General features: G+C 44.6%; 1 pseudogene and 2 gene segments (V, D, J or C); all 3 read right to left on the bottom strand.

Moving 5' to 3' along the window:
• Nucleotides 1-13,459, bottom strand: part of LOC115528231 — a 917,695-nt gene that overhangs the window by 647,821 nt on the left and 256,415 nt on the right.
• Nucleotides 1-13,459, bottom strand: part of LOC116738411 — a 688,014-nt gene that overhangs the window by 614,887 nt on the left and 59,668 nt on the right.
• Nucleotides 173-269, bottom strand: LOC115498852 (annotated as a pseudogene).

Here is a 13,459-nt window from a genome sequence, read left to right as displayed (position 1 = left end):
CCTCTCTGCACTCACCCCTTTGTCACCACCGGTTCCTTCCTGTCTGCAGTGACTTCCCTCTTGCGCACATTTCACAGGTGCTGAATCACAGAACAGGTGCCACTGTAAGCACTTCACTCACTGGCGATAAGAATGTGTGCATTGTTGCGGGAACATCAACACCACCATCTGTAAATACATGGATTGCTTCACTTGGTTGCTTGTCACCCTTGTGCAGCGACCATGCCGATCTATCTGTATGGTTCCAGTTTTAATGGCATCGGCTGTCACAACAGTAATCACTTACTTTTCCTTAGTGGTCTATACAATAATTAAGGATATCATTCTTTTTCAATTTTTATCTTCCAATATCAATTCACCCCTTCCATGATTTATGTTATATATTTGTACATACTTCTTTTTGTTCAACAATTTAGCCAGTAGTTGCTTTATTCTATTATGAAAAGTAATACTGTGTGTTAATGAGACTGTTTTTCTGGTTTTGGTCTCATGCAGTTTTGCTTTACCCTTGGAGAGGATGCAGGCTGTGTCTCCTTTCCCTGGTTCCTATTCCCTCGTGCCTAGCGGATGCCAAATGTTCTTGCCCCTCATTTCCCTTGACTGAGGTGTTTCCAGAGTCCCTTCCTGACTTTCTCACCCCCTGTGCCCACAGCTCTGCAACTGAGACCTCCCGTCTCCCTCTTGCTCTTCCTGGATGCATGTCCCGTGGTCAGGGCTCCGGTCTCCCCACATGCCGGCCTGTGTCTTCACATTCAAGGGACTTTCTCCTCTCATGCTGGTTCAGGCCACTAGTCGCCTTCCCCTTCTGTCTCCTACAGCTTTTTCTGGAACTCACTTTTCTTCCCACTTGTAGTGTGAGCACGGGAGTGAAGCCGCCAGGGTTTCCAGTCTGAGCGCTTATTTCTTTGCTGATTTTCACTTCCGGGTTGTGCGAAGTTGCGACGTGGTCCATCTCATGCTTTACGGAAGGTGTGAATTTTGTGTAGTTTCCTCTGTCTTCTTAATTGTTGGTGTGTTTTTAACAGCTGTCGTGGGTATTTCCAATTTCTTTGTTGGATATTACCTGAGCACCAGAATTTTCCATATTTTTAATATAAAAAATAATTACAAAAGAATACCTCCTAAAATGGTTGATGCAGATGTAAAAAATAAATTATTTTATTTCATACTTTATCTAATATCTAACATTGACATAAAAGGAAAAGTTATCAGAGCTAAGTGCTATGACCAATACACTTCATATTTCTCTTCAACTTCTTACGAATACAAAAAGAATGTACCTAAAAACAGAAGTAAAGTGTAATAAGAAAGAATCAGGTTTTTATTTGAGAAATGAAATATGTTACATAAAAGGCTCAGGGCATTTAAATTTAAAAATATTTTACTGAAAAAAACAATTCAGTAAAATCATCAGAAGTATGTAAAATAAAGCGTATTATTTTAATAAAATTTTAAATAAGAGTTTTACTTTTTTAAATTCCTCATTTTTTTTTACTCACGTCTTTATTTAAGCAATTACTGTTCACATTTGGACTTCTTTTAAGTTAATTCTTCTGTTCTCTTTTTTATGTGTACTATTTTTTCTATATTCATTTAGTTTTTCATAAGTTAAAAATAATGAAAATCGTCCTAATAAGATTACCAAAAAAAGTAAGAGTGCTGAGTAAACATGTTGAGATGTGTGCAATTTGTATTTTAAAGGAAATTGTACAAGTCCCTGAAGTATATGAAAGCACATTTGAAAAAACTGGTGAATGTTTACTTTTGTCTTCAATAAGAAAACTAACCATAAACATGTTAACCTTTTTAGCTGGTGATCTCATTTCTATCTTCTATGTTTTATTTATTTATTTTTTTCCAACGTTTATTTATTTTTGGGACAGAGAGAGACAGAGCATGAACGGGGGAGGGGCAGAGAGAGAGGGAGACACAGAATAGGAAACAGGCTCCAGGCTCTGAGCCGTCAGCCCAGAGCCCGACGCGGGGCTCGAACTCACGGACCGCGAGATCGTGACCTGGCTGAAGTCGGACGCTTAACCGACTGCGCCACCCGGGCACCCCTCTATCTTCTGTGTTTTAGTTTGGAGTCTGGATAGAAGATACTTTCTAACTTCAAGGAAGTTGAGGGCAATCTGACTATGTGTCGAAGACAGGGCAAGACATACCAATGAGTTACGGAGAGAATGTGAGAAGTGAAGGGTCATGAAGTGTCTGAACTAGGGACACCTTGGAGGGAGTTTCATAAATCCATAGTGGGAGCAGTCAGCATGGCCGTGTGCACTTGTAGCCACAGTCAGTTGGCAGATTTAGGGGGAGAAGAAGCATCCTGGTGGATGCCATGGGCGTGGGGAGGGGGCTGGTGAGGTGAGGAGACTCATCCTTGGTGGGTGATGAGGGATGGAGTATGGTGATAATGGTGACCCATGACTTGATGTAAGTGAGGAGGGACAAGGGGTATAAGGAAGTGAAGAAATCAGCAGGGAAAGGGAAAGAGAAAATGCAGTGTCTTTCCTATTCCAAAAACCCTCCCACTCACCTTCACCCTGGACAGGAGGGGTGCTATCTCTCCCACCCTGCCTCCTGCCTGGTCACCTTGACACCAAGGTGTCAAGAAAAAAATTGGTTGTGATAATAGTTGAACTATTAAAAACTAGATGACAGCAGGGCTCCCTCAGCCTCTCAGGAGGTGTGATTCTCTTCCAGAGACTTCCTGCGAACTTCAGAATATAGAATCATTTTTCTCATGCCCCAGAATCTGTTTCCCAAGAAGTATCTGGACAGTAGATCCTCCAGAGAAACATTCTCCTCTTGTCGCTTATGTTCCAGGCTTTAGCCTTTTCCACTGAAAGTCATCACAGTGGACACCTGGGGACACAGGGGACTGTGGGATGGCTGTGGTGTGGGGGCAGGAGGGCTCTCCTGGAACAAGGCCAATGGCCAAGCATCCCAGGTTGGGTCTCTGTCCCTGTGGGCAGCACAGTCCCCAACCATCTCTGGGCTCCAATCTACAGCTGATACTGTTTGGTACATTGATTCTGGGAAAGCAGTCTCCGTGCTGCTCTCACAAGGCCAAGGCCCATAAGAATGTGACATATAATCTCCCTCTGCTCTCAGGGCTGGGCTGTCACTCCCTTAGTGACACCCTCAGGCAGGGAGGGGGAACCTTTACAGCAAACTTTTTTATTCCAATCCAGAGCTACAAGGCTTGTGACCTCAGGGACACAGTCCCCGTTATCTCCACCTCTCTACCACTCATATGTGAGCTCTTTGATGGGAACTTCCGGGTTCAGGTGACCTTAGTAATATCATCCTGTGCAAAGTGTCTGGTAATGTTTTTGACTTATTTTCTATTCAGGTTGTTTGTTTCCTGTACTTTGTTTGTTTGAAAATTTCATTGTATGGTTCCTTCCTTTCTTCCTTCCTTCCTCCCTTCCTTCCTTCCTTCCTTCCTTCCTTCCTCCCTCCCTTCCTTCCTTCCTCCCTCCCTCCTTCCCTCCCACCTATCCTTCCTCCTTTCCTTCCTTCTTTCCTTCCTTCCTTCCTTCCTTCCTTCCTTCCTCCCTCCTTCCCTCCCATCTATCTTTCCTCCTTTCCTTCCTACCTTCCTTCCTTCCTTCCTTCCTCCCTCCCTCCCTTCCTCCTTCCCTCCCACCTATCCTTCCTCCCTTCCTTCCTTCCTTCCTTTCTTCCTTCCTTCCTTCCTTCCCTTTTTTCCTTCCTTTCTTCCTTCCTTCCTTCCCCCCTCCCTTCCTTCCTTCCTTCCTCCCTCCCTTCTTCCCTACTTCCTTCCATCCTTTTTTCTTTCCTTCCTTTCTCATACACATTTGTGTATTCATTTTGTACTGCTCAACTGTACAGAAGTTTGACAATTGATCTGAAATAAATTCTGTTTCTGGTTTATTGGTTTTCACTATTAGATTTTATTTTTGTCATTACTCTGGAGAAATGGTACACATCTTCTCTTATAGTACAGACACCGAGTATCAGATTTCCCAGTCAGTCAGCTCATACTACATATGAGTCATGGGCCGGGTGCTCTCCATCTGCTATAATGCTCCTGAACCCTCTGTGATCTTCTCTCATAGTCATTGCCTTTGAAGTTGGCCAAATATGCCAGTGCTTCTAATAACTTGGGGAAAAGGAAAGAAACTTTGCTCTGCAGCGACTACCAGCATTGGTAGAAAAAGTCCTTGTGAGGATCCCATCTGGAGGCCTGAGGAACACATGCCCTGAGCCCACACGTGTCGGAAACCAGCTGCCAAACAGGAGATTTTGTTCAGATACAAGGGATTAAGGACAGAACCAAGGTGTTCGGGTCTCATTCCTCACATCTACTTGTCACCTCTACAGATGTTCCACATAATCTGGCAGTGAGTTGGCTTCTGGCTGGTGCCTTGGGTGATTAACAATCTAGGATTATCTAAAAACCGACATTAAGCATGTAATTACCCAGACTGACCTATAAGTTCACCCATCATTACAGCTGGCATGGGTCTCCCTTACAGATTCTCTTACGTGTTACTGTTGTGCCAAACGTGTTGCAGCTGTTGTTTTGTGAGGGTCTCCTGATAGGTTCCCTCAATCCCAGGGGACAGGCCCTGGCCTCTCCCATCGGTCTGTACATGAAAATACAATACTGGTGGGAAAAGTATTTTCTGCCCTTGCACCCTACTCTGGGTTTTAATGTACTTATTGGTATTTTCTTGGCAATTCATAGTTTTCTTCTGATGCAGTGATGTATCTATTCCCTTTAAGCCTATTTTAAAATTGCTCTGCACATTAGGACTGATATAAAAAGAACACTGTATATAAATAAGGTGTATCAATGGACCCTTGCCTTTATTACAGATTCTTCTTCCACTGCTGGATAAGGACCCCCATGGCCTGTTATCTCCAACAACCTGGACCCTGATTCACTGTACTGGGAAATACCCTGCTTGTTTTTTTCATTTCCTTAGACTCCCTGTTCCTCCTCACTTACTTTAAAATCACGGATCATCCTTATCATCATAATGTATTCTTTGTAACCATCGACATTAGTCTTGCTTGCCTCGCTAACAGCCCCCACAGAACCCACTATGCCACTTCCTCCCCAGCTGCCTGTGGCTGCAGGTGCACGTGGCCGTGCTGACTGTTCTCGCTGTGAATTTATGAGACTCCCTCTAGGGAGTCCCTAGCTCAGCCACTCTGTGATCCTCCATTTCTCCCATCCCTCTCTGTAATCCATTGTTACGTCTTTCCCCGTCCACAGTACATAGTCAGATTTTTCTCGATTTCCTTGAAGTTAGAATGTATCTCCCATCCAGACCCCAAATTGGAAACAGAAGCTAGAAGATAACTTGCAAGAGCTCACCTGTGAACTGTTACAATGTTTATATTGTGTTTTCTTCTTAAAGACAACAACAATATGTTCACCACTTTTTTCAAACGGGGTTTCACATTCTTCAGGGAGTTTTACAATTCCCTGTAATATACAGATTGCACACATCTCAGGATATTTGTTCTTACTGTAATAGCGCTCCCACTGGTCTTTTTTTAAGATTTGAAAACAATTTTTTACATTTATTTTCAGAGGTGGGGAAGGGACAGAGAGAAAGAGAGAGAGAATCCGAAGCAGGCTCCACCCTGTCAGAACAGAGCCCAATGTGAAAACCATGAGATCACAAACCATGAGATCATGACCCGAGCAGAAATAAAGAGCCAGACGCTTAACCGAGCCACCCATGCACACCAGCACTCCCACTATTCTTAAAATAAAACTTGCTTCAAGCTTATGCATTCTTCATTTGCTGACCAAAGTTTTTTGGCCTATAGCAGAACTATCCTACTTTCCTTCAGATTTGCAGACCACTGGCCTTGAGGAGTGAAGGACCAAAGGCTCCCAGAGGATAAGTCAAACAGCAGATGTCAGTAAGTGTGTGCAGAGTCATGTCTTCATATGGTTCATGGTCTGGGCACCTGCTTCTCCTGCACAGAGCCCCTACCATTTTGACACCTTCCCGTGGTGAACCCTCTGGCTTCACCTGGACAAGAAAGATGGGTTTTGAGACATCTGTCCATAGTCTTCCCAGGTTGCCGGCTTCCTTTCTCACCTTCACTCGTCTCTCCAGCACTGATTTTTCAGTGACTATAGCAGAACCCGACTTTGGAACTGGTTCTTTGTCCAGTAACTTTAGCACTTTTATTTTGTTGGTAATAATATTAAAATCATTTTCATTATTATTTTTTTGAGAGAGAGGAATGGAGAGAGAGAGAGTGACTGCAGGGGAGGGGCAGAGGGAGAAGGAGAGGGAGCATCTCAAGCAGGCTCCATGCTTGGCAACAGCCTGACCTGGGGCTCGATCTCACGACCGTGATCCTAACATAAGATGAAATAAGCAGTCAGTCACTTAACAGATGAGTGACCCAGGCATCCCTTCATTATTTTTTTTAAAGTGTTAATGTTAATTGGGGCGCCTGGGTGGCTCAGTGGGTTGAGCGTCCGACTTCGGCTCAGGTCATGATCTCACGGTCCGTGAGTTTGAGCCCCGTGTCGGGCTCTGTGCTGACAGCTCAGAGCCTGGACCCTGCTTCGGATTCTGTGTCTCCCTCTTTCTCTGCCCTTCCCCCGCTCATGCTCTGTCGCTCTCTCTCTCTCTCGCTCGCTCTCTTTCTCTGTCAAAAACAAACATTAAAAAAAATTTAAAAAAGGTTTTAATGTTTATTTATTTTTGAGAGAGAGAGAGAGAGAGAGACAGATACAGACACAGAGAGACAGAGTGCAAGTGGGGGAGGGGCATAGAGAGAGGTAGACACAGAATCTGAAACAGGCTCCAGGCTCTGAGCTGTCAGCACAGAGCCCAAGGTGGGGCTCAAACTTGGGAACGATGAGATCATGACCTGAGCCAAAGTTGAATGTTTAATAACTGACTGAGCCACCCAGGAGCCCCCTCCCTTCATTATTTTTAACTTATGAAAAAGTATCATTATTATTTAAAGATTATTGAAATAATTAATAGAAACTTTAATTTATATTTCTGGTGACTTCACTGAATTTTCTTATCAGTGCAATATTTTTAATCTAAATACCTTGAGCTTTCTATAAGCAGAAAGTTTGGAGGTCCCTAGAACAAAACCAAAACAAAAGAAAAATAAAGACAGAAAAAGAGGAGACAGCTTTCCTGACCCAAAAGCAATAATTTAAGCCCCCAGCTGTTTTCTGGAATCCATACCCTGCAGGCTCTACTTGCCCAGTACACATCTTGCAGAACCTTCTAGGAAGCGTTGGAACAAATAAATACAACAACCTGGTCATAGAAGATTTTAAGGGAACAAAGGGAATGCGAAAACTAAGTCTCTGCGAGGTCAGGAAACAGTCTGACCACATCAGAGACAAGAACTCAGTGGTGTCACACCCAGTGTTGTTTCAAAAGTAAAGCTGATCTAAAGCACATTCTTGAGTCGTTTTTGCAGGGTTCAAACCGCGCCCCAAAGGGTTCATGAGGTTAAAACTGTCCCCAGCAGGACCTGCACTGACACCCCTTCTTTTTTCACAGGAAAGTCAACCTTCTGTTTCAGAGGCAAACAGCAGGACGGGCTTGGCAGCCTAGACCAATTACATCCTCCACCAACTCCACCTGCTCAGATGGACCCCGGCGTGTCCTCCAGGGACCTCCGCCTCAGGATGATGTTCAATCTCCGCTCTCGGAGGAGCACAAGCTTCAGCTAACACCTCACAGGATACACACACAGGCCCGTGCTCTCAGGACCCCTGCACAACCTGGTGCCACCTTACGTGGGATGACAAAACTCCCTCTTCTGGGTCTCCATCCTAACCCTGAATCAAAGGAACCCACTCCCCTCCATCAGGGAGTCACAGCTTTGGAAGTTACTCCCCTGATCTCCTTATTGGCTGCAGATCAAGATTCCTTTGTGTGACATCTAGTGCAGCCTCTCCCCCTGTGAACTCAAGGAGTGAACTCATGGTGGTTCTGTGACACTTGGACCTGATACATTTCATCCCTTAACAAGAAAACCTGGCTTATTCTCCCTACTCTTTACCTGTGGTTTTAGTGACATTTATTGAATGTATTAATAAGAAATTGCCAATACATATTGTAAGGGTTAAATTGTAGTGTAGGGCTAATGCTTAGCTTGAAAAATAACAGCTTTGTGTTGACACTGAAGGTTAAGAGATAACAGCCTTGCTTTGCTCTGGTAAACTACGCCTCATACCCTTGTAAATTAGGCTTCACCAATTAAGGAAACAAAAGTTCAAAGAAAAGAGCATCAGAGGCAGGGTCAAGGAGATCCACTGGTTGCAACTTAGAGGCAGAAAGTCTAAAGTAAACACCTCATTAGGCAACTGTTTCTAACTCATCTGGAACCTGTTTCTTTGTTCTGTTCCCAGGTGATGATAAAACGATGTGATCAGTTATAAAAACTCTGTACCCCAGCTGTTCCGGGCCGCACTCTTATCAAGAGTGTTGGTCCCGATCGGTCGGCCTTGCCTCTCATTGTAATAAACTTTGTTGTGACTGTCACTGGTGCCCGTAGCATTCTGTTTCAGGAGTCGTGTGGATGCAACACATATAAACTAAATATATTTGATCGTTTTTACTCCTTATATCAATGTTAGAATCCAGTAAAAAATAAAAACAGTAATTAATTTAAGAAGTATTCTTTAAAGGAGGTTCCCTTTTGATATGATTTTTTCACACTTAAACAAAATTTTCATGAGAATTTCCGGGTAACTGAGGTGAAATATCCATGACAGCTCTTAAAAACACCTGCATGATTAAGAAGGCAGAAGAAACTACACAAGACTCACACTCTTTTAACACATGAGACAGACCGTGCATCATCTTCACACAACATGGAAGTGAAATAAATGAGGAAGTAAATGCAAATGCAAAAGTAAATGCAGGGACCCTAGTGGCCTCGCTCGCACGCTCACACCACAAGTCATGAGCTTTAGTGGAAAGAGAAGTCAGTTCCAGAAACATCTGTGAAGAGAGAAGGAGAATGTTAGCAGCGGCCTGAACCACCCTCAGAGGAGAAAGTCCCCTGAGCGTGAAGACACAGGACAGCGTGTGGGGAGACCTGACCCTGACCACAGGATGGGCACTCAGGGCGAGCAGGAGGGAGATAGGAGGCCTCAGATGCACTGTTGTGAGCAGATGGGCGAGGAAGTTGGGAGAGCAGCTCTGGAAACACCTCAGTGATGGGAAAAGGGGGAAGGAGACAGTAAGCACCTGCCAGCCATGAGGGATAAGGAAGAAGAGAAAAGAGAAACAGCCCACCTCCCTACCACAAGGAAAGCAAAAATGTATGATACAAAAACTAGAAAAATTGTCTAATAATCACATAATAATTTTCATAACAGAATGGAAGAGTCACTGGCTAAAGTTTTGAACAAAAATGGAATCTTCAAAAGTACACACAGTTTAAAAATGACAAGGGGATAACAGATATTGGAAAATAAAAATTAAAAAAATGAAATCTGTAATTACTTGATAGAGTGCTAAAGAAAAATAAATTATGCTTATTTAGACAGCCTCTTATTAAAATGGGAACCATCCAGATCGGTTAGCACGGCATCCATACAAGGGTGGTTTGCAAATAAGTGAAGAGGGGTCCATGCCATGGAGGATATGCACCAGGTTCTGCTTCTGAGCACACAAGTGAGACACCTGCACAAACCTCTCGCTCCCCTCCTGGGACAGCAGAGTGGAACCCTTCATGCAAGTCATTCCATCCCCTGGGGTGCCGGAACTGAATTTGGGGAAAGCTGGATGTGAGTTGGGGCTGGGAGGCCTCTCGTGGGCTGCAGTGAGCACAAAGCAGAGGGCACAATGTAGGACCCCAGGCCTGGGTTTCCAGCTTAGACCCCTACAGACTATCAGGGAGAATGTGACCTGAGCCCAGTGAGCACAAGGGCAGAGGGCACATACGCCCCTCCACAGCGTCTATGTGGGAGGCCTGAGGCGACAGCCAATCTCTCTCTCAACTCAAGACATTTCCCACTCTTGCAGTTCATTCCCTATAACCCTGTGCCCTGACCTTGTGTGTGTGTGTGTGTGTATGATTTAAGTGTGTACATATATATATATATATATATATATGTGTGTGTGTGTGATCATACATATGAAACACAAATTACTTACATAAAATATTAGATATGGATATACATATATACACACTTCTAGCCAACCACTCTCACTTAACATAGAACTGTATGTCCTATTCCTACAAATGCTTACTGTTTCTCTCTGAACTTCACATAAAACATCTGATCACTGTCTTTCATAGTGAGTTAGATGAAAACCCAACAGATGTCCATGACCTCACAATTCTGTTTGTTCCTTATAGGACAGTATGTGGAGCTTGTTGATACTTAGCTGGCGCTCAGTCAGTATTTTTAAATTAAAAAATAAATCAGTGAATAAAAAAAGAAAAAAATACACACATATCACTTTCTTTAACTTATGGCTAAAACATACATCTCCATTTTATTTTGGACCATCATCATCCATCCAGATTCTTACCCACAGGCACGGGTGTTATCTTAGACACATCCTTATACCTCACACGTAACCTCCAGGTAATTCCTAAATCCGGTGCTTTTCACAACAAAAGTAACTTTAAAATGTCCATGCTACCCAAATCAATCTATAGATTAAATACAATTTCTGTGAAAAGTCCAATGACATTTTTTCACAGAAATAGAAAAAAAGTCCTGAAGTTTGTATCGAGTCAGAAAAGCCTCCAGGGGCCAAGCAATCTTGGGAAAGAACTGTTGCAGGGTGTATGGCCAGAGTCACAAAAGGTGAGTCCGCAAACAAAGTGCCGTTAAGTGAAGGTCCTCATACTCGAGTCGGAATGAGGCCCCAACTCTAGAATGAAGCTTCTTTTTATTAGGATAACTGCTAAAGACTATATACATAAAGTCAGCTAAGCAAGTGTGTTACTCAATCTAATGGTCTAGCTTTTCAAGGTTGAATTTCCAGTTAACTGGTTTCTGTATCACTAGGAAGGGTCAGATGTGAAGGAGGATCCACCTTGGACACGTTCAGCTATGTAAACATGTCCTAAAGCCTTGCACCTTCTCCAGCCCTTCCCTTTTGAAGTCTTTTCCTTTGAGGCTTCTCTCCTGCATCTCCCACAAAGAACAAAGCTGGAGTCATCATACTTTCTGCTTTCAAATTTTGTAGTCATGAAAACAGTGTGGTACTGGTGTAGAATGAGACACATAGATAGATGCCACAGGAAAAAAAGAGACCAGAAATAAATGCAAGTTCCCCTTGACCACCAGGGAGGATGTAGGCTGAAAACAAGGACTTTGCACGGTCTCTGAAAGAGAGCTAACGTGGATTTTGAAGGGGATTCAGCCAGGAATGTGCGTGAATCATACCGCAGATGCCCCAGATGAGATCCTCAGGTTCTCACTGGTGTTTCCTGACACATTTTGGGAGAGAGAGCTGGAAATGCCGGACCCCGTGCAATGGGACACATTGATACTCATGCCATGGTGGGCAGCGTGCATCCACATGGTCAATCTGGGGTAAGAAACGCAGCCCAAAGGACGCTTTCACCTGGGTCAGGGCACACCTGCCAAGAGCCACTGCAGGAGCTGTCCTCTTTTCTCTGCTGCTTCCTGCGTTGGCACGGGGTCCTGGGCCCTGGTTCCACTGCCATTCCAGGTTACCCATTCCCCTGCTGGTGCACTGTTACTTTTGGGAATGATGTAAAGGTCCTAGAAATGGATAGTTGTGATGGTTACATAACACTGCAAATACACTTAGCGCCTCTGAGAATGATTAAACTAGTAAATTTACCATTATGTGTATTTTCGTAATTTTTTAAAAAAAAATTTTTTAACGTTTATTTATTTTTGAGACAGAGAGAGACAGAGCATGAACGGGGGAGCATCAGAGACAGGGAGACACAGAATCTGAAACAGGCTTCAGGCTCTGAGCTGTCAGCACAGAGCCCGACGCGGGGCTCGAACTCACGGACCGCGAGATCATGACCTGAGCCCAAGTCGGCCGCTTAACCGACTGAGCCACCCAGGCGCCCCTGTATTTTCGTAATTATTAACTAAAAGTTGAAAATCAAAATTATATTTAAGAAGCTATAGTCAAACAAATACCCTTGCCACCCTTATATGTGCTCCCCTATTGTAACTCACCCCATCACTAACAAGTTACAGCAATTAAAAAATTTGTTTTCTTCCTGCAGATTCCACACGTAAATGAGATTGCACAGTATTTATCTTTCTCCGCTGGGCTTATTTCACGTAGGGCAATGTCCTGCAGATTCGTCCAAGCTGTCACTAATGACAGGACTTCCTCCTGGAAAGACCCATGGGGTTGACTTCCTTTGTGCACACATGGGGGAGATCCTGCTCCTGGTACCCCACCGCCTTCCTACTACTGGGATCACTGATGAGGAGAGGAGAATAGGACACAGTCAGTGCCTTGGGGGCTCGGGACGCCAGCCACAGGGGTGCCCATTGGGCCCTGGTGGTGGCAGCTGTGGGAAACTCACATCTGAGGGATCTACTTCACCCACCTTCCTGAGAGCAGGCTCAGCATTTTGGAGCAATGGTGGCACTTCCTCTTCACCCTCACAAGCCCCACTGGGAGGTTTGCTAACCTGACACCCAAAGCTCCTCCCAGGGCTAATCGCCATCTCCCGACATCACACCTGAAGGGCAGGTACCCAGCCAGTGCACCAGGCCAGCGGAAACACACAGCGACTCAGTCAGCCCTGAGCACAGGAGCCTGGGGGGAAGGGAGGGCCTCGGCTCTGACCCCTGGAGATACAGAGTACATATTGTGGAGGACTGTCCACCAGCCAGGATGGTGCCTGCACTCTGAAAACTAACTAATTTGATGTGCCTTTGTGAAGAGAACAAAAGCCAGCTCGATAGGCTCTGATATTTACACGTGGATGACCAGACAAAGTGTCTGTGTTATCCTCGTCATTTTGTTGCCTTTTCTGTTTTTAATTTCCCTGAGAGTTCTGATACGTTGCATAAGAAACTGGGAAGTCATTCAGATCCAGAAGCCACTGACAGGTACAGTCAGTGTGTATGCAAGTTATTTCAAACTTCAGGAGAGTCGGAATGCAAGGGTCTGACAATGAAATGGGTATAGGACATTGGGCAGGTGTCATTATGGCTGGTGGTCACAGCGGAGGGTCCAGCTCCTCCCAGGCAAAGGCTGCCATAAATGCTCGTGCAATGCAGGGTCCTTAGGAAGGTTTAGCCTGCACCCCGAGATATCTCAGGAGAATATGGTGTGTGCCTGAGACCCCTGTGGCTGAATCGTGTGGAGAAAGGGAGGGAGAGGAGAGGTTACCCGGGGTGCTCTGGGCCCCATGGAGGGAAGAACTCTTTTAACAAATGTGAATTTATCCATTCTTCTTAAGCTGGTAGATACAGGGGCTGAGACCCAAAGCCGCTACTCCTCACCTC

Source organism: Lynx canadensis, chromosome D3 (assembly GCF_007474595.2).
Source record: "Lynx canadensis isolate LIC74 chromosome D3, mLynCan4.pri.v2, whole genome shotgun sequence".
NCBI lineage: Eukaryota > Metazoa > Chordata > Mammalia > Carnivora > Felidae > Lynx > Lynx canadensis.
The sequence above is the reverse complement of the archived record's forward strand: the minus strand, read 5'-3'. Positions and strand labels throughout refer to the sequence as shown.